This window comes from Symsagittifera roscoffensis, unplaced genomic scaffold (genome assembly GCF_963678635.1).
Source record: "Symsagittifera roscoffensis unplaced genomic scaffold, txSymRosc1.1 SCAFFOLD_197, whole genome shotgun sequence".
NCBI classification, from domain to species: Eukaryota; Metazoa; Xenacoelomorpha; order Acoela; family Convolutidae; genus Symsagittifera; species Symsagittifera roscoffensis.
Window position 1 is genome coordinate 1 of NW_026971392.1, and position 19,343 is coordinate 19,343.

Below are 19,343 nucleotides of genomic sequence, written 5' to 3' on the forward strand. Positions count from 1 at the left end.
TACCATTAATAATTTTTCGGTTCTATACTTCTAAATGAGTACCAAGAGATCATTTATCTTTTTCTTTCGTTTCAGGTGCTGCTTGGCCGAGCAGTGCGAAAATAGCCCACTGTGAGCTGATATCGCAAGGAGTGAGATGTCCCCCCTCTGCGAGACTGAAGCCGAAGTCCATCTGCGACCACCACTTCCTCTCCCTATCCTTCAGTGAGATGCATGTGAAGTTACTCGCTCAATCCAATGGCGTGTTGGAGTCGTCAGCTGCTTTGCAGAAATGGCAGGAACAAATTAAAGGAAAGGGGGTTCAAATTAACATTCTTTCCTCCAACTCAATTTTTATTACACTTACCAAACAGTTGTGCTAGCATACATTCCGACAGTTTTTTTTTTGGTGCATGTTCAGCAAACCGCCATTCCTTGCAGCCGAAGTTACATCAGAATTACGTAACAATTGCATAACAACACTGACAATCTGATAATTTTAGGCTTGTCGGAAAGGTTATATTAACTTTGGCTTGCTGGCCGACCACGGCTATTTCAATTTCAATTCGATGGTGAACAGGGGTGGATCTAGGATTTTCTCGAGAGGGGGCGGATTTTCAAAAAAAATTGAAAGTTTTGTCGATCTTTATTTTAGGTCGACCAAATTGATTTTCCGAGAACTCTCAAGCATTACAAAGACCCTGTTTTGGCAAAAATTTCTGTGCCGCAGGCAAAATTTTGAAAAAACAGGCCGAAAAAAGCGTGTTTAGGCACTTTTTCGAAAATGTTGACCAAAAAATCGCGTTTTTTCGGCGCGCGCTCCCCCCTCAAAATTAGTATATATTGTCGCCGAAGGCGCCATTAGAAAAATTTTAGGCTCCGTGACCAAAAATGAATATCTCCTAATAAAAGGGAGACTCATTGGTTCGGCAGGGGATCGAATCCCTGAGGGGGGGGGGGGGCGTCTGACCCTCCCCCACCCCAAATCCGCCCTTGATGATGATGGCATCTTTGGTATTGGCATTTAAAAAATGTCGGGAAAGTTGAATATTTCGAAATGTTAATTTGATGCCGTTTGTGATGCTGATAATAGAAACGAGGAGTCTGTCTCTGAGTACTGAAGAGAAAGCGTGTCGGAGCAAGACGACTGCCGCTGCCGCCTCTCTCTCGGCCGAACACGAAGCGACTGTCTCGTCGAGACTGTACAAGAGTGGAACTGAATTGTACAATGCGTACAATAAACATCGCAAGTACATCGCAGAAATTAACCAAAACTTCTCCACTCCACATTTGCTCTGAAAAAATGGAAACTGTTCAAGAAGTACTCAATTGACTCAAAAATACTCAAATATTATAACGTTGATAAAATATAAATAGTTCTTTTTATTTTTAATGAGTTTTTCCCTCGTAGCAAAAAGGGAATAATTCACTTCAAGGTACCAACTCGCATAGGCTAAATCGCCGAATTAGTCCGTTTTTGGCGTGGCAAATTATTACATTCAAGAGGAGGTGGGGGGGGGGGGGCATACGTAGACCCCGATGTAGATTATTTTACCTGAAATGATATTTCAATTGTTGCCTGAATTTTTATTTTAGCTGATGTGTTACATAGTGTAAAGTAATTTGATTTGACAATGATTTTCTACACAATTATAATTTATATCTTGTTACTCTATCATCCAATTTGTCTATCAGACCAAAAATTAGGTGCTATCTTTATTTTTGGGTTAATTTAGTTAGAAAAGGAAGCTAATTATTTTTCATACACAATTGCTGAATAAAAGTAACTTTGAATTGTTTTTATTTTCAACTAGATTATGTCAATTGATATTTATGATCTATCAAACCTGGAAGCAAAGCCGATTGTGAAGGGTAGAAAGGTATGAAATCTGAGATGAGACTAGTTTGTCACGCTATCTAGTTTCGGTCAAATCGGTTCGCACAATTATTCAGTCCAATACTGATCATATTATTGTTCCGACTCTCGAAGAATGTGAAGAAATTTTCGTGCTCGGGCTGTTTTTTTTCTCCAGACTTTTCAACCAGCCATTCGGTCAAAACTTTCTCAAATCATCTGGAAATTATTGTTGTCCTTACCTTTTTTGTAAAGTTATGGTTGTTTGAAACATGACAATTAACTCCCGATATCTGGAACGATTAACCTGTAGGCTAAGTTTTGGTCCGTCGTCAAATCGTTCCAAATTGAATTACGGCATGCAATTTGGGTTTTTGAACACCAAGGCGAATAGGCGACTTATATCACACTGCACTTCACTTAGAGTGTGGGAAATTATTTTGAAAACAAAACTCTCAAAGTAAAATTTTTTTTATAAATTTTCTGATTTCGTTTCTGGAAACTGCATCAAATTTTTCAAAAAAAAACTGTCATAGACCTGAAAAGGCAGTCGGAACAATCAGGGCTCAAAAGATGCTATAAAACATTGCTTCTGACAGTGGTTGAAACACATATTATCAAGGTAAGTTATGATGGAGTATGACTGGTTAGTAATAGATTCTTAACAACCATATTCACGGGTGAAATGAGAAACTGATAATATAACTAAAACACCCAACGGGTCGCATCCATCCGAAGTTAACTGAAATTTATAAGAGTGAAAATTGTTTCAAATCAAGTTTTTCAACTTTTTTTTCGAATGCACTCTGCGACAGCATTCTCTTAAAAAATGCAAGAAAAAAAATTGCACTAAGTTAAAAGTTAGCTTTAAGGCCAATTTTCGTCCAAAATGGCCGAAATTCGGGTCCCCCCAAATTTTCAACTGATGATTACTCCACGTACACTTAAGCTACAAACGTAGTTTTGGGCTCGTTGGAATTGTCCTGAGCTGAAATTTATGAAACAAGATGAAAAAAAAATGAACTTTGAACGAAAAAAACCAAAAATTTTATTTTCATTTTTTGCACCACGCTCGATTAGGCTTAACTTTTTGGCATCACCGAGATTTCAAAAGCTTATAACTTTGTGTTGGACCGACGAAATCGGTTCGTTTTCTCATTCCCCCAAGATTTGACCATGATCTTATGATCCAAATAATAAAATTTGAAAATTTTAAAATTTTGGGGCAAGTTATGGCCGTTCGCGCAATTCACCAGGCTCGATTGGGCTTAACTTTTTGACATCACCGAAATTAAAAAGGCTATAACTCAAAGACCCCAAAAGTTATCTCCATTATTTTTGGCCTATCAGCAGCTGATTGTACACAAAATTGATACTGCAAAAGAAATTTTTCGGTTTTCTGTTGTTTTGACCAAAATTTGACCCATTGAAAATTTTTGCACCACGCTCGATTAGGCTTAACTTTTTGACATCACCGAACTTTAAACAGCAATAACTCTTAGTGTATAAAAGTAAAAGAAAAACTTTTGCTTTAAATAAAAGCCTACAACACCTGGTGTTCCCAGGCGGTCTCCCATCCAAGTACTAACCAGGCCCAATGTTGCTTAACTTCGGTGATCGGACAAGAACCGGTGCATTCAACATGGTATGGTCGTAGGCATTTGAGTTACTCCGCTTTCATTTATATCCTTACTAGCATATGTCTATGTACATTAGTTTTAAAACACTCGCCCTCGCGCGAGAGTAAAAATATGCTCTTATACCATGTAAAATTTTGCACGCTCACGTTATAATTTATGCATTTCAAACAAAATTTTGAAAATTGACATTGTTTGGAATTTTTTTGGCCCAATGTGTTAAATGGCCAAATCGGCTGGTCAAAACCTATGGAGCGTGTACAAGGTGCCTTGAATGACCATTTATGGCATGATAGCCGCACATTCACTGTAAGTGGCATATGAATGGATACCAGCCAGGATACTGTCAGTTGCTTTTAGCCTAATTGTTGTGATAAACTTATTAAATAGGTAAGTATTCAAATCTATTTGATAAGTTTTCTTTGAATGCACTCTGCGACAGCGGAGGGCAGCCCAATTCTCTTAAAAAATGCAAGAAAAAAAATTGCACTAACTTAAAAGTTAGCTTTTAGGCCAATTTTCGTCCAAAATGGCCGAAATTCGGGTCCCCCCAAATTTTCAACTGATGATTACTCCACGTACACTTAAGCTACAAACGTCGTTTTGGGCTCGTTGGAATCGTCCTGAGCTATAATTTATGAAACAAGATGAAAAAAATGATGTTTCAACGAAAAAAACCAAAAATTTTGAAAATTTCATTTTTTGCACCACGCTCGATTAGGCTTAACTTTTTGGCATCACCGAGATTTCAAAAGCTTATAACTTTGTGTTGGACCGACGAAATTGGTTCATTTTCTCAGTCCCCCAAGATTTGACCATGATCTTATGATCCAAATAATAAAATTTGAAAATTTTAAAATTTTTGGGCAAGTTATGGCCGTTCGCGCAATTCACCAGGCTCGATTGGGCTTAACTTTTTGACATCACCGAAATTCAAAAGGCTATAACTCAAAGACCCCAAAAGTTATCTCCAATATTTTTGGCCTATCAGCAGCTGATTGTACACAAAATTGATACTGCAAAAGAAATTTTTCGGTTTTCTGTTGTTTTGACCAAAATTTGACCCATTGAAAATTTTTGCACCACGCTCGATTAGGCTTAACTTTTTGACATCACCGAACTTTAAACAGCAATAACTCTTAGCGTATAAAAGTAAAAGAGATACTTTTGCTTTAAATAAAAGCCTACAACACCTGGTGTTCCCAGGCGGTCTCCCATCCAAGTACTAACCAGGCCCAATGTTGCTTAACTTCGGTGATCGGACGAGAACCGGTGCATTCAACATGGTATGGTCGTAGGCATTTGAGTTACTCCGCTTTCATTTATATCCTTACTAGCATATGTCTATGTACATTAGTTTTAAAACACTCGCCCTCGCGCGAGAGTAAAAATATGCTCTTATACCATGTAAAATTTTGCACGCTCACGTTATAATTTATGCATTTCAAACAAAATTTTGAAAATTGACATTGTTTGGAATTTTTTTGGCCCAATGTGTTAAATGGCCAAATCGGCTGGTCAAAACCTATGGAGCGTGTACAAGGTGCCTTGAATGACCATTTATGGCATGAAAGCCGCACATTCACTGTAAGTGGCATATGAATGGATACCAGCCAGGATACTGTCAGTTGCTTTTAGCCTAATTGTTGTGATAAACTTATTAAATAGGTAAGTATTCAAATCTATTTGATAAGTTTTCTTTGAATGCACTCTGCGACAGCGGAGGGCAGCCCAATTCTCTTAAAAAATGCAAGAAAAAAAATTGCACTAACTTAAAAGTTAGCTTTTAGGCCAATTTTCGTCCAAAATGGCCGAAATTCGGGTCCCCCCAAATTTTCAACTGATGATTACTCCACGTACACTTAAGCTACAAACGTCGTTTTGGGCTCGTTGGAATCGTCCTGAGCTATAATTTATGAAACAAGATGAAAAAAATGATGTTTCAACGAAAAAAACCAAAAATTTTGAAAATTTCATTTTTTGCACCACGCTCGATTAGGCTTAACTTTTTGGCATCACCGAGATTTCAAAAGCTTATAACTTTGTGTTGGACCGACGAAATTGGTTCATTTTCTCAGTCCCCCAAGATTTGACCATGATCTTATGATCCAAATAATAAAATTTGAAAATTTTAAAATTTTTGGGCAAGTTATGGCCGTTCGCGCAATTCACCAGGCTCGATTGGGCTTAACTTTTTGACATCACCGAAATTCAAAAGGCTATAACTCAAAGACCCCAAAAGTTATCTCCAATATTTTTGGCCTATCAGCAGCTGATTGTACACAAAATTGATACTGCAAAAGAAATTTTTCGGTTTTCTGTTGTTTTGACCAAAATTTGACCCATTGAAAATTTTTGCACCACGCTCGATTAGGCTTAACTTTTTGACATCACCGAACTTTAAACAGCAATAACTCTTAGCGTATAAAAGTAAAAGAGATACTTTTGCTTTAAATAAAAGCCTACAACACCTGGTGTTCCCAGGCGGTCTCCCATCCAAGTACTAACCAGGCCCAATGTTGCTTAACTTCGGTGATCGGACGAGAACCGGTGCATTCAACATGGTATGGTCGTAGGCATTTGAGTTACTCCGCTTTCATTTATATCCTTACTAGCATATGTCTATGTACATTAGTTTTAAAACACTCGCCCTCGCGCGAGAGTAAAAATATGCTCTTATACCATGTAAAATTTTGCACGCTCACGTTATAATTTATGCATTTCAAACAAAATTTTGAAAATTGACATTGTTTGGAATTTTTTTGGCCCAATGTGTTAAATGGCCAAATCGGCTGGTCAAAACCTATGGAGCGTGTACAAGGTGCCTTGAATGACCATTTATGGCATGAAAGCCGCACATTCACTGTAAGTGGCATATGAATGGATACCAGCCAGGATACTGTCAGTTGCTTTTAGCCTAATTGTTGTGATAAACTTATTAAATAGGTAAGTATTCAAATCTATTTGATAAGTTTTCTTTGAATGCACTCTGGGCAGCCCAATTCTCTTAAAAAATGCAAGAAAAAAAATTGCACTAACTTAAAAGTTAGCTTTTAGGCCAATTTTCGTCCAAAATGGCCGAAATTCGGGTCCCCCCAAATTTTCAACTGATGATTACTCCACGTACACTTAAGCTACAAACGTCGTTTTGGGCTCGTTGGAATCGTCCTGAGCTATAATTTATGAAACAAGATGAAAAAAATGATGTTTCAACGAAAAAAACCAAAAATTTTGAAAATTTCATTTTTTGCACCACGCTCGATTAGGCTTAACTTTTTGGCATCACCGAGATTTCAAAAGCTTATAACTTTGTGTTGGACCGACGAAATTGGTTCATTTTCTCAGTCCCCCAAGATTCGACCATGATCTTATGATCCAAATAATAAAATTTGAAAATTTTAAAATTTTTGGGCAAGTTATGGCCGTTCGCGCAATTCACCAGGCTCGATTGGGCTTAACTTTTTGACATCACCGAAATTCAAAAGGCTATAACTCAAAGACCCCAAAAGTTATCTCCAATATTTTTGGCCTATCAGCAGCTGATTGTACACAAAATTGATACTGCAAAAGAAATTTTTCGGTTTTCTGTTGTTTTGACCAAAATTTGACCCATTGAAAATTTTTGCACCACGCTCGATTAGGCTTAACTTTTTGACATCACCGAACTTTAAACAGCAATAACTCTTAGCGTATAAAAGTAAAAGAGATACTTTTGCTTTAAATAAAAGCCTACAACACCTGGTGTTCCCAGGCGGTCTCCCATCCAAGTACTAACCAGGCCCAATGTTGCTTAACTTCGGTGATCGGACGAGAACCGGTGCATTCAACATGGTATGGTCGTAGGCATTTGAGTTACTCCGCTTTCATTTATATCCTTACTAGCATATGTCTATGTACATTAGTTTTAAAACACTCGCCCTCGCGCGAGAGTAAAAATATGCTCTTATACCATGTAAAATTTTGCACGCTCACGTTATAATTTATGCATTTCAAACAAAATTTTGAAAATTGACATTGTTTGGAATTTTTTTGGCCCAATGTGTTAAATGGCCAAATCGGCTGGTCAAAACCTATGGAGCGTGTACAAGGTGCCTTGAATGACCATTTATGGCATGAAAGCCGCACATTCACTGTAAGTGGCATATGAATGGATACCAGCCAGGATACTGTCAGTTGCTTTTAGCCTAATTGTTGTGATAAACTTATTAAATAGGTAAGTATTCAAATCTATTTGATAAGTTTTCTTTGAATGCACTCTGCGACAGCGGAGGGCAGCCCAATTCTCTTAAAAAATGCAAGAAAAAAAATTGCACTAATTTAAAAGTTAGCTTTTAGGCCAATTTTCGTCCAAAATGGCCGAAATTCGGGTCCCCCCAAATTTTCAACTGATGATTACTCCACGTACACTTAAGCTACAAACGTCGTTTTGGGCTCGTTGGAATCGTCCTGAGCTATAATTTATGAAACAAGATGAAAAAAATGATGTTTCAACGAAAAAAACCAAAAATTTTGAAAATTTCATTTTTTGCACCACGCTCGATTAGGCTTAACTTTTTGGCATCACCGAGATTTCAAAAGCTTATAACTTTGTGTTGGACCGACGAAATTGGTTCATTTTCTCAGTCCCCCAAGATTTGACCATGATCTTATGATCCAAATAATAAAATTTGAAAATTTTAAAATTTTTGGGCAAGTTATGGCCGTTCGCGCAATTCACCAGGCTCGATTGGGCTTAACTTTTTGACATCACCGAAATTCAAAAGGCTATAACTCAAAGACCCCAAAAGTTATCTCCAATATTTTTGGCCTATCAGCAGCTGATTGTACACAAAATTGATACTGCAAAAGAAATTTTTCGGTTTTCTGTTGTTTTGACCAAAATTTGACCCATTGAAAATTTTTGCACCACGCTCGATTAGGCTTAACTTTTTGACATCACCGAACTTTAAACAGCAATAACTCTTAGCGTATAAAAGTAAAAGAGATACTTTTGCTTTAAATAAAAGCCTACAACACCTGGTGTTCCCAGGCGGTCTCCCATCCAAGTACTAACCAGGCCCAATGTTGCTTAACTTCGGTGATCGGACGAGAACCGGTGCATTCAACATGGTATGGTCGTAGGCATTTGAGTTACTCCGCTTTCATTTATATCCTTACTAGCATATGTCTATGTACATTAGTTTTAAAACACTCGCCCTCGCGCGAGAGTAAAAATATGCTCTTATACCATGTAAAATTTTGCACGCTCACGTTATAATTTATGCATTTCAAACAAAATTTTGAAAATTGACATTGTTTGGAATTTTTTTGGCCCAATGTGTTAAATGGCCAAATCGGCTGGTCAAAACCTATGGAGCGTGTACAAGGTGCCTTGAATGACCATTTATGGCATGAAAGCCGCACATTCACTGTAAGTGGCATATGAATGGATACCAGCCAGGATACTGTCAGTTGCTTTTAGCCTAATTGTTGTGATAAACTTATTAAATAGGTAAGTATTCAAATCTATTTGATAAGTTTTCTTTGAATGCACTCTGCGACAGCGGAGGGCAGCCCAATTCTCTTAAAAAATGCAAGAAAAAAAATTGCACTACTCTTAAAAGTTAGCTTTTAGGCCAATTTTCGTCCAAAATTGCCGAAATTCGGGTCCCCCCAAATTTTCAACTGATGATTACTCCACGTACACTTAAGCTACAAACGTCGTTTTGGGCTCGTTGGAATCGTCCTGAGCTATAATTTATGAAACAAGATGAAAAAAATGATGTTTCAACGAAAAAAACCAAAAATTTTGAAAATTTCATTTTTTGCACCACGCTCGATTAGGCTTAACTTTTTGGCATCACCGAGATTTCAAAAGCTTATAACTTTGTGTTGGACCGACGAAATTGGTTCATTTTCTCAGTCCCCCAAGATTTGACCATGATCTTATGATCCAAATAATAAAATTTGAAAATTTTAAAATTTTTGGGCAAGTTATGGCCGTTCGCGCAATTCACCAGGCTCGATTGGGCTTAACTTTTTGACATCACCGAAATTCAAAAGGCTATAACTCAAAGACCCCAAAAGTTATCTCCAATATTTTTGGCCTATCAGCAGCTGATTGTACACAAAATTGATACTGCAAAAGAAATTTTTCGGTTTTCTGTTGTTTTGACCAAAATTTGACCCATTGAAAATTTTTGCACCACGCTCGATTAGGCTTAACTTTTTGACATCACCGAACTTTAAACAGCAATAACTCTTAGCGTATAAAAGTAAAAGAGATACTTTTGCTTTAAATAAAAGCCTACAACACCTGGTGTTCCCAGGCGGTCTCCCATCCAAGTACTAACCAGGCCCAATGTTGCTTAACTTCGGTGATCGGACGAGAACCGGTGCATTCAACATGGTATGGTCGTAGGCATTTGAGTTACTCCGCTTTCATTTATATCCTTACTAGCATATGTCTATGTACATTAGTTTTAAAACACTCGCCCTCGCGCGAGAGTAAAAATATGCTCTTATACCATGTAAAATTTTGCACGCTCACGTTATAATTTATGCATTTCAAACAAAATTTTGAAAATTGACATTGTTTGGAATTTTTTTGGCCCAATGTGTTAAATGGCCAAATCGGCTGGTCAAAACCTATGGAGCGTGTACAAGGTGCCTTGAATGACCATTTATGGCATGAAAGCCGCACATTCACGGTAAGTGGCATATGAATGGATACCAGCCAGGATACTGTCAGTTGCTTTTAGCCTAATTGTTGTGATAAACTTATTAAATAGGTAAGTATTCAAATCTATTTGATAAGTTTTCTTTGAATGCACTCTGCGACAGCGGAGGGCAGCCCAATTCTCTTAAAAAATGCAAGAAAAAAAATTGCACTACTCTTAAAAGTTAGCTTTTAGGCCAATTTTCGTCCAAAATTGCCGAAATTCGGGTCCCCCCAAATTTTCAACTGATGATTACTCCACGTACACTTAAGCTACAAACGTCGTTTTGGGCTCGTTGGAATCTTCCTGAGCTATAATTTATGAAACAAGATGAAAAAAATGATGTTTCAACGAAAAAAAACCAAAAATTTTGAAAATTTCATTTTTTGCACCACGCTCGATTAGGCTTAACTTTTTGGCATCACCGAGATTTCAAAAGCTTATAACTTTGTGTTGGACCGACGAAATTGGTTCATTTTCTCAGTCCCCCAAGATTTGACTATGATCTTATGATCCAAATAATAAAATTTGAAAATTTTAAAATTTTTGGGCAAGTTATGGCCGTTCGCGCAATTCACCAGGCTCGATTGGGCTTAACTTTTTGACATCACCGAAATTCAAAAGGCTATAACTCAAAGACCCCAAAAGTTATCTCCAATATTTTTGGCCTATCAGCAGCTGATTGTACACAAAATTGATACTGCAAAAGAAATTTTTCGGTTTTCTGTTGTTTTGACCAAAATTTGACCCATTGAAAATTTTTGCACCACGCTCGATTAGGCTTAACTTTTTGACATCACCGAACTTTAAACAGCAATAACTCTTAGCGTATAAAAGTAAAAGAGATACTTTTGCTTTAAATAAAAGCCTACAACACCTGGTGTTCCCAGGCGGTCTCCCATCCAAGTACTAACCAGGCCCAATGTTGCTTAACTTCGGTGATCGGACGAGAACCGGTGCATTCAACATGGTATGGTCGTAGGCATTTGAGTTACTCCGCTTTCACTTATATCCTTACTAGCATATGTCTATGTACATTAGTTTTAAAACACTCGCCCTCGCGCGAGAGTAAAAATATGCTCTTATACCATGTAAAATTTTGCACGCTCACGTTATAATTTATGCATTTCAAACAAAATTTTGAAAATTGACATTGTTTGGAATTTTTTTGGCCCAATGTGTTAAATGGCCAAATCGGCTGGTCAAAACCTATGGAGCGTGTACAAGGTGCCTTGAATGACCATTTATGGCATGAAAGCCGCACATTCACTGTAAGTGGCATATGAATGGATACCAGCCAGGATACTGTCAGTTGCTTTTAGCCTAATTGTTGTGATAAACTTATTAAATAGGTAAGTATTCAAATCTATTTGATAAGTTTTCTTTGAATGCACTCTGCGACAGCGGAGGGCAGCCCAATTCTCTTAAAAAATGCAAGAAAAAAAATTGCACTAACTTAAAAGTTAGCTTTTAGGCCAATTTTCGTCCAAAATGGCCGAAATTCGGGTCCCCCCAAATTTTCAACTGATGATTACTCCACGTACACTTAAGCTACAAACGTCGTTTTGGGCTCGTTGGAATCTTCCTGAGCTATAATTTATGAAACAAGATGAAAAAAATGATGTTTCAACGAAAAAAACCAAAAATTTTGAAAATTTCATTTTTTGCACCACGCTCGATTAGGCTTAACTTTTTGGCATCACCGAGATTTCAAAAGCTTATAACTTTGTGTTGGACCGACGAAATTGGTTCATTTTCTCAGTCCCCCAAGATTTGACTATGATCTTATGATCCAAATAATAAAATTTGAAAATTTTAAAATTTTTGGGCAAGTTATGGCCGTTCGGCATATGAATGGATACCAGCCAGGATACTGTCAGTTGCTTTTAGCCTAATTGTTGTGATAAACTTATTAAATAGGTAAGTATTCAAATCTATTTGATAAGTTTTCTTTGAATGCACTCTGCGACAGCGGAGGGCAGCCCAATTCTCTTAAAAAATGCAAGAAAAAAAATTGCACTAACTTAAAAGTTAGCTTTTAGGCCAATTTTCGTCCAAAATGGCCGAAATTCGGGTCCCCCCAAATTTTCAACTGATGATTACTCCACGTACACTTAAGCTACAAACGTCGTTTTGGGCTCGTTGGAATCGTCCTGAGCTATAATTTATGAAACAAGATGAAAAAAATGATGTTTCAACGAAAAAAACCAAAAATTTTGAAAATTTCATTTTTTGCACCACGCTCGATTAGGCTTAACTTTTTGGCATCACCGAGATTTCAAAAGCTTATAACTTTGTGTTGGACCGACGAAATTGGTTCATTTTCTCAGTCCCCCAAGATTTGACTATGATCTTATGATCCAAATAATAAAATTTGAAAATTTTAAAATTTTTGGGCAAGTTATGGCCGTTCGGCATATGAATGGATACCAGCCAGGATACTGTCAGTTGCTTTTAGCCTAATTGTTGTGATAAACTTATTAAATAGGTAAGTATTCAAATCTATTTGATAAGTTTTCTTTGAATGCACTCTGCGACAGCGGAGGGCAGCCCAATTCTCTTAAAAAATGCAAGAAAAAAAATTGCACTAACTTAAAAGTTAGCTTTTAGGCCAATTTTCGTCCAAAATGGCCGAAATTCGGGTCCCCCCAAATTTTCAACTGATGATTACTCCACGTACACTTAAGCTACAAACGTCGTTTTGGGCTCGTTGGAATCGTCCTGAGCTATAATTTATGAAACAAGATGAAAAAAATGATGTTTCAACGAAAAAAACCAAAAATTTTGAAAATTTCATTTTTTGCACCACGCTCGATTAGGCTTAACTTTTTGGCATCACCGAGATTTCAAAAGCTTATAACTTTGTGTTGGACCGACGAAATTGGTTCATTTTCTCAGTCCCCCAAGATTTGACTATGATCTTATGATCCAAATAATAAAATTTGAAAATTTTAAAATTTTTGGGCAAGTTATGGCCGTTCGCGCAATTCACCAGGCTCGATTGGGCTTAACTTTTTGACATCACCGAAATTCAAAAGGCTATAACTCAAAGACCCCAAAAGTTATCTCCAATATTTTTGGCCTATCAGCAGCTGATTGTACACAAAATTGATACTGCAAAAGAAATTTTTCGGTTTTCTGTTGTTTTGACCAAAATTTGACCCATTGAAAATTTTTGCACCACGCTCGATTAGGCTTAACTTTTTGACATCACCGAACTTTAAACAGCAATAACTCTTAGCGTATAAAAGTAAAAGAGATACTTTTGCTTTAAATAAAAGCCTACAACACCTGGTGTTCCCAGGCGGTCTCCCATCCAAGTACTAACCAGGCCCAATGTTGCTTAACTTCGGTGATCGGACGAGAACCGGTGCATTCAACATGGTATGGTCGTAGGCATTTGAGTTACTCCGCTTTCACTTATATCCTTACTAGCATATGTCTATGTACATTAGTTTTAAAACACTCGCCCTCGCGCGAGAGTAAAAATATGCTCTTATACCATGTAAAATTTTGCACGCTCACGTTATAATTTATGCATTTCAAACAAAATTTTGAAAATTGACATTGTTTGGAATTTTTTTGGCCCAATGTGTTAAATGGCCAAATCGGCTGGTCAAAACCTATGGAGCGTGTACAAGGTGCCTTGAATGACCATTTATGGCATGAAAGCCGCACATTCACTGTAAGTGGCATATGAATGGATACCAGCCAGGATACTGTCAGTTGCTTTTAGCCTAATTGTTGTGATAAACTTATTAAATAGGTAAGTATTCAAATCTATTTGATAAGTTTTCTTTGAATGCACTCTGCGACAGCGGAGGGCAGCCCAATTCTCTTAAAAAATGCAAGAAAAAAAATTGCACTAACTTAAAAGTTAGCTTTTAGGCCAATTTTCGTCCAAAATGGCCGAAATTCGGGTCCCCCCAAATTTTCAACTGATGATTACTCCACGTACACTTAAGCTACAAACGTCGTTTTGGGCTCGTTGGAATCGTCCTGAGCTATAATTTATGAAACAAGATGAAAAAAATGATGTTTCAACGAAAAAAACCAAAAATTTTGAAAATTTCATTTTTTGCACCACGCTCGATTAGGCTTAACTTTTTGGCATCACCGAGATTTCAAAAGCTTATAACTTTGTGTTGGACCGACGAAATTGGTTCATTTTCTCAGTCCCCCAAGATTTGACCATGATCTTATGATCCAAATAATAAAATTTGAAAATTTTAAAATTTTTGGGCAAGTTATGGCCGTTCGCGCAATTCACCAGGCTCGATTGGGCTTAACTTTTTGACATCACCGAAATTCAAAAGGCTATAACTCAAAGACCCCAAAAGTTATCTCCAATATTTTTGGCCTATCAGCAGCTGATTGTACACAAAATTGATACTGCAAAAGAAATTTTTCGGTTTTCTGTTGTTTTGACCAAAATTTGACCCATTGAAAATTTTTGCACCACGCTCGATTAGGCTTAACTTTTTGACATCACCGAACTTTAAACAGCAATAACTCTTAGCGTATAAAAGTAAAAGAGATACTTTTGCTTTAAATAAAAGCCTACAACACCTGGTGTTCCCAGGCGGTCTCCCATCCAAGTACTAACCAGGCCCAATGTTGCTTAACTTCGGTGATCGGACGAGAACCGGTGCATTCAACATGGTATGGTCGTAGGCATTTGAGTTACTCCGCTTTCACTTATATCCTTACTAGCATATGTCTATGTACATTAGTTTTAAAACACTCGCCCTCGCGCGAGAGTAAAAATATGCTCTTATACCATGTAAAATTTTGCACGCTCACGTTATAATTTATGCATTTCAAACAAAATTTTGAAAATTGACATTGTTTGGAATTTTTTTGGCCCAATGTGTTAAATGGCCAAATCGGCTGGTCAAAACCTATGGAGCGTGTACAAGGTGCCTTGAATGACCATTTATGGCATGATAGCCGCACATTCACTGTAAGTGGCATATGAATGGATACCAGCCAGGATACTGTCAGTTGCTTTTAGCCTAATTGTTGTGATAAACTTATTAAATAGGTAAGTATTCAAATCTATTTGATAAGTTTTCTTTGAATGCACTCTGCGACAGCGGAGGGCAGCCCAATTCTCTTAAAAAATGCAAGAAAAAAAATTGCACTAACTTAAAAGTTAGCTTTTAGGCCAATTTTCGTCCAAAATGGCCGAAATTCGGGTCCCCCCAAATTTTCAACTGATGATTACTCCACGTACACTTAAGCTACAAACGTCGTTTTGGGCTCGTTGGAATCGTCCTGAGCTATAATTTATGAAACAAGATGAAAAAAATGATGTTTCAACGAAAAAAACCAAAAATTTTGAAAATTTCATTTTTTGCACCACGCTCGATTAGGCTTAACTTTTTGGCATCACCGAGATTTCAAAAGCTTATAACTTTGTGTTGGACCGACGAAATTGGTTCATTTTCTCAGTCCCCCAAGATTTGACCATGATCTTATGATCCAAATAATAAAATTTGAAAATTTTAAAATTTTTGGGCAAGTTATGGCCGTTCGCGCAATTCACCAGGCTCGATTGGGCTTAACTTTTTGACATCACCGAAATTCAAAAGGCTATAATTCAAAGACCCCAAAAGTTATCTCCAATATTTTTGGCCTATCAGCAGCTGATTGTACACAAAATTGATACTGCAAAAGAAATTTTTCGGTTTTCTGTTGTTTTGACCAAAATTTGACCCATTGAAAATTTTTGCACCACGCTCGATTAGGCTTAACTTTTTGACATCACCGAACTTTAAACAGCAATAACTCTTAGCGTATAAAAGTAAAAGAGATACTTTTGCTTTAAATAAAAGCCTACAACACCTGGTGTTCCCAGGCGGTCTCCCATCCAAGTACTAACCAGGCCCAATGTTGCTTAACTTCGGTGATCGGACGAGAACCGGTGCATTCAACATGGTATGGTCGTAGGCATTTGAGTTACTCCGCTTTCACTTATATCCTTACTAGCATATGTCTATGTACATTAGTTTTAAAACACTCGCCCTCGCGCGAGAGTAAAAATATGCTCTTATACCATGTAAAATTTTGCACGCTCACGTTATAATTTATGCATTTCAAACAAAATTTTGAAAATTGACATTGTTTGGAATTTTTTTGGCCCAATGTGTTAAATGGCCAAATCGGCTGGTCAAAACCTATGGAGCGTGTACAAGGTGCCTTGAATGACCATTTATGGCATGATAGCCGCACATTCACTGTAAGTGGCATATGAATGGATACCAGCCAGGATACTGTCAGTTGCTTTTAGCCTAATTGTTGTGATAAACTTATTAAATAGGTAAGTATTCAAATCTATTTGATAAGTTTTCTTTGAATGCACTCTGCGACAGCGGAGGGCAGCCCAATTCTCTTAAAAAATGCAAGAAAAAAAATTGCACTAACTTAAAAGTTAGCTTTTAGGCCAATTTTCGTCCAAAATGGCCGAAATTCGGGTCCCCCCAAATTTTCAACTGATGATTACTCCACGTACACTTAAGCTACAAACGTCGTTTTGGGCTCGTTGGAATCGTCCTGAGCTATAATTTATGAAACAAGATGAAAAAAATGATGTTTCAACGAAAAAAACCAAAAATTTTGAAAATTTCATTTTTTGCACCACGCTCGATTAGGCTTAACTTTTTGGCATCACCGAGATTTCAAAAGCTTATAACTTTGTGTTGGACCGACGAAATTGGTTCATTTTCTCAGTCCCCCAAGATTTGACCATGATCTTATGATCCAAATAATAAAATTTGAAAATTTTAAAATTTTTGGGCAAGTTATGGCCGTTCGCGCAATTCACCAGGCTCGATTGGGCTTAACTTTTTGACATCACCGAAATTCAAAAGGCTATAATTCAAAGACCCCAAAAGTTATCTCCAATATTTTTGGCCTATCAGCAGCTGATTGTACACAAAATTGATACTGCAAAAGAAATTTTTCGGTTTTCTGTTGTTTTGACCAAAATTTGACCCATTGAAAATTTTTGCACCACGCTCGATTAGGCTTAACTTTTTGACATCACCGAACTTTAAACAGCAATAACTCTTAGCGTATAAAAGTAAAAGAGATACTTTTGCTTTAAATAAAAGCCTACAACACCTGGTGTTCCCAGGCGGTCTCCCATCCAAGTACTAACCAGGCCCAATGTTGCTTAACTTCGGTGATCGGACGAGAACCGGTGCATTCAACATGGTATGGTCGTAGGCATTTGAGTTACTCCGCTTTCACTTATATCCTTACTAGCATATGTCTATGTACATTAGTTTTAAAACACTCGCCCTCGCGCGAGAGTAAAAATATGCTCTTATACCATGTAAAATTTTGCACGCTCACGTTATAATTTATGCATTTCAAACAAAATTTTGAAAATTGACATTGTTTGGAATTTTTTTGGCCCAATGTGTTAAATGGCCAAATCGGCTGGTCAAAACCTATGGAGCGTGTACAAGGTGCCTTGAATGACCATTTATGGCATGAAAGCCGCACATTCACTGTAAGTGGCATATGAATGGATACCAGCCAGGATACTGTCAGTTGCTTTTAGCCTAATTGTTGTGATAAACTTATTAAATAGGTAAGTATTCAAATCTATTTGATAAGTTTTCTTTGAATGCACTCTGCGACAGCGGAGGGCAGCCCAATTCTCTTAAAAAATGCAAGAAAAAAAATTGCACTAACTTAAAAGTTAGCTTTTAGGCCAATTTTCGTCCAAAATGGCCGAAATTCGGGTCCCCCCAAATTTTCAACTGATGATTACTCCACGTACACTTAAGCTACAAACGTCGTTTTGGGCTCGTTGGAATCGTCCTGAGCTATAATTTATGAAACAAGATGAAAAAAATGATGTTTCAACGAAAAAAACCAAAAATTTTGAAAATTTCATTTTTTGCACCACGCTCGATTAGGCTTAACTTTTTGGCATCACCGAGATTTCAAAAGCTTATAACTTTGTGTTGGACCGACGAAATTGGTTCATTTTCTCAGTCCCCCAAGATTTGACCATGATCTTATGATCCAAATAATAAAATTTGAAAATTTTAAAATTTTTGGGCAAGTTATGGCCGTTCGCGCAATTCACCAGGCTCGATTGGGCTTAACTTTTTGACATCACCGAAATTCAAAAGGCTATAATTCAAAGACCCCAAAAGTTATCTCCAATATTTTTGGCCTATCAGCAGCTGATTGTACACAAAATTGATACTGCAAAAGAAATTTTTCGGTTTTCTGTTGTTTTGACCAAAATTTGACCCATTGAAAATTTTTGCACCACGCTCGATTAGGCTTAACTTTTTGACATCACCGAACTTTAAACAGCAATAACTCTTAGCGTATAAAAGTAAAAGAGATACTTTTGCTTTAAATAAAAGCCTACAACACCTGGTGTTCCCAGGCGGTCTCCCATCCAAGTACTAACCAGGCCCAATGTTGCTTAACTTCGGTGATCGGACGAGAACCGGTGCATTCAACATGGTATGGTCGTAGGCATTTGAGTTACTCCGCTTTCACTTATATCCTTACTAGCATATGTCTATGTACATTAGTTTTAAAACACTCGCCCTCGCGCGAGAGTAAAAATATGCTCTTATACCATGTAAAATTTTGCACGCTCACGTTATAATTTATGCATTTCAAACAAAATTTTGAAAATTGACATTGTTTGGAATTTTTTTGGCCCAATGTGTTAAATGGCCAAATCGGCTGGTCAAAACCTATGGAGCGTGTACAAGGTGCCTTGAATGACCATTTATGGCATGAAAGCCGCACATTCACTGTAAGTGGCATATGAATGGATACCAGCCAGGATACTGTCAGTTGCTTTTAGCCTAATTGTTGTGATAAACTTATTAAATAGGTAAGTATTCAAATCTATTTGATAAGTTTTCTTTGAATGCACTCTGCGACAGCGGAGGGCAGCCCAATTCTCTTAAAAAATGCAAGAAAAAAAATTGCACTAACTTAAAAGTTAGCTTTTAGGCCAATTTTCGTCCAAAATGGCCGAAATTCGGGTCCCCCCAAATTTTCAACTGATGATTACTCCACGTACACTTAAGCTACAAACGTCGTTTTGGGCTCGTTGGAATCGTCCTGAGCTATAATTTATGAAACAAGATGAAAAAAATGATGTTTCAACGAAAAAAACCAAAAATT

At 37.3% G+C, this 19,343-nt stretch overlaps 12 non-coding genes across 12 annotated transcripts; all 12 read right to left on the reverse strand.

Moving 5' to 3' along the window:
* Positions 1-3,374: 3,374 nt before the first annotated feature.
* LOC134856379 (5S ribosomal RNA) lies at positions 3,375-3,493 on the reverse strand. Its single transcript, XR_010164760.1, has one exon. It is a non-coding gene; the product is annotated as a 5S ribosomal RNA (ribosomal RNA).
* A 1,159-nt stretch (positions 3,494-4,652) lies between these two features.
* Positions 4,653-4,771, reverse strand: LOC134856352 (5S ribosomal RNA). The gene has a single exon (XR_010164734.1). It is a non-coding gene; the product is annotated as a 5S ribosomal RNA (ribosomal RNA).
* Positions 4,772-5,930: 1,159 nt separating this feature from the next.
* Positions 5,931-6,049, reverse strand: LOC134856389 (5S ribosomal RNA). Its single transcript, XR_010164769.1, has one exon. It is a non-coding gene; the product is annotated as a 5S ribosomal RNA (ribosomal RNA).
* A 1,148-nt stretch (positions 6,050-7,197) lies between these two features.
* Positions 7,198-7,316, reverse strand: LOC134856401 (5S ribosomal RNA). The gene has a single exon (XR_010164780.1). It is a non-coding gene; the product is annotated as a 5S ribosomal RNA (ribosomal RNA).
* Positions 7,317-8,475: 1,159 nt separating this feature from the next.
* LOC134856412 (5S ribosomal RNA) lies at positions 8,476-8,594 on the reverse strand. Its single transcript, XR_010164791.1, has one exon. It is a non-coding gene; the product is annotated as a 5S ribosomal RNA (ribosomal RNA).
* Positions 8,595-9,754: 1,160 nt separating this feature from the next.
* LOC134856424 (5S ribosomal RNA) lies at positions 9,755-9,873 on the reverse strand. The gene has a single exon (XR_010164802.1). It is a non-coding gene; the product is annotated as a 5S ribosomal RNA (ribosomal RNA).
* A 1,161-nt stretch (positions 9,874-11,034) lies between these two features.
* On the reverse strand, positions 11,035-11,153 carry LOC134856358 (5S ribosomal RNA). The gene has a single exon (XR_010164740.1). It is a non-coding gene; the product is annotated as a 5S ribosomal RNA (ribosomal RNA).
* Positions 11,154-13,448: 2,295 nt separating this feature from the next.
* Positions 13,449-13,567, reverse strand: LOC134856370 (5S ribosomal RNA). The gene has a single exon (XR_010164751.1). It is a non-coding gene; the product is annotated as a 5S ribosomal RNA (ribosomal RNA).
* Positions 13,568-14,726: 1,159 nt separating this feature from the next.
* LOC134856380 (5S ribosomal RNA) lies at positions 14,727-14,845 on the reverse strand. The gene has a single exon (XR_010164761.1). It is a non-coding gene; the product is annotated as a 5S ribosomal RNA (ribosomal RNA).
* Positions 14,846-16,004: 1,159 nt separating this feature from the next.
* LOC134856381 (5S ribosomal RNA) lies at positions 16,005-16,123 on the reverse strand. The gene has a single exon (XR_010164762.1). It is a non-coding gene; the product is annotated as a 5S ribosomal RNA (ribosomal RNA).
* Positions 16,124-17,282: 1,159 nt separating this feature from the next.
* LOC134856382 (5S ribosomal RNA) lies at positions 17,283-17,401 on the reverse strand. The gene has a single exon (XR_010164763.1). It is a non-coding gene; the product is annotated as a 5S ribosomal RNA (ribosomal RNA).
* A 1,159-nt stretch (positions 17,402-18,560) lies between these two features.
* Positions 18,561-18,679, reverse strand: LOC134856384 (5S ribosomal RNA). The gene has a single exon (XR_010164764.1). It is a non-coding gene; the product is annotated as a 5S ribosomal RNA (ribosomal RNA).
* Between the last annotated feature and the right edge of the window lie 664 nt (positions 18,680-19,343).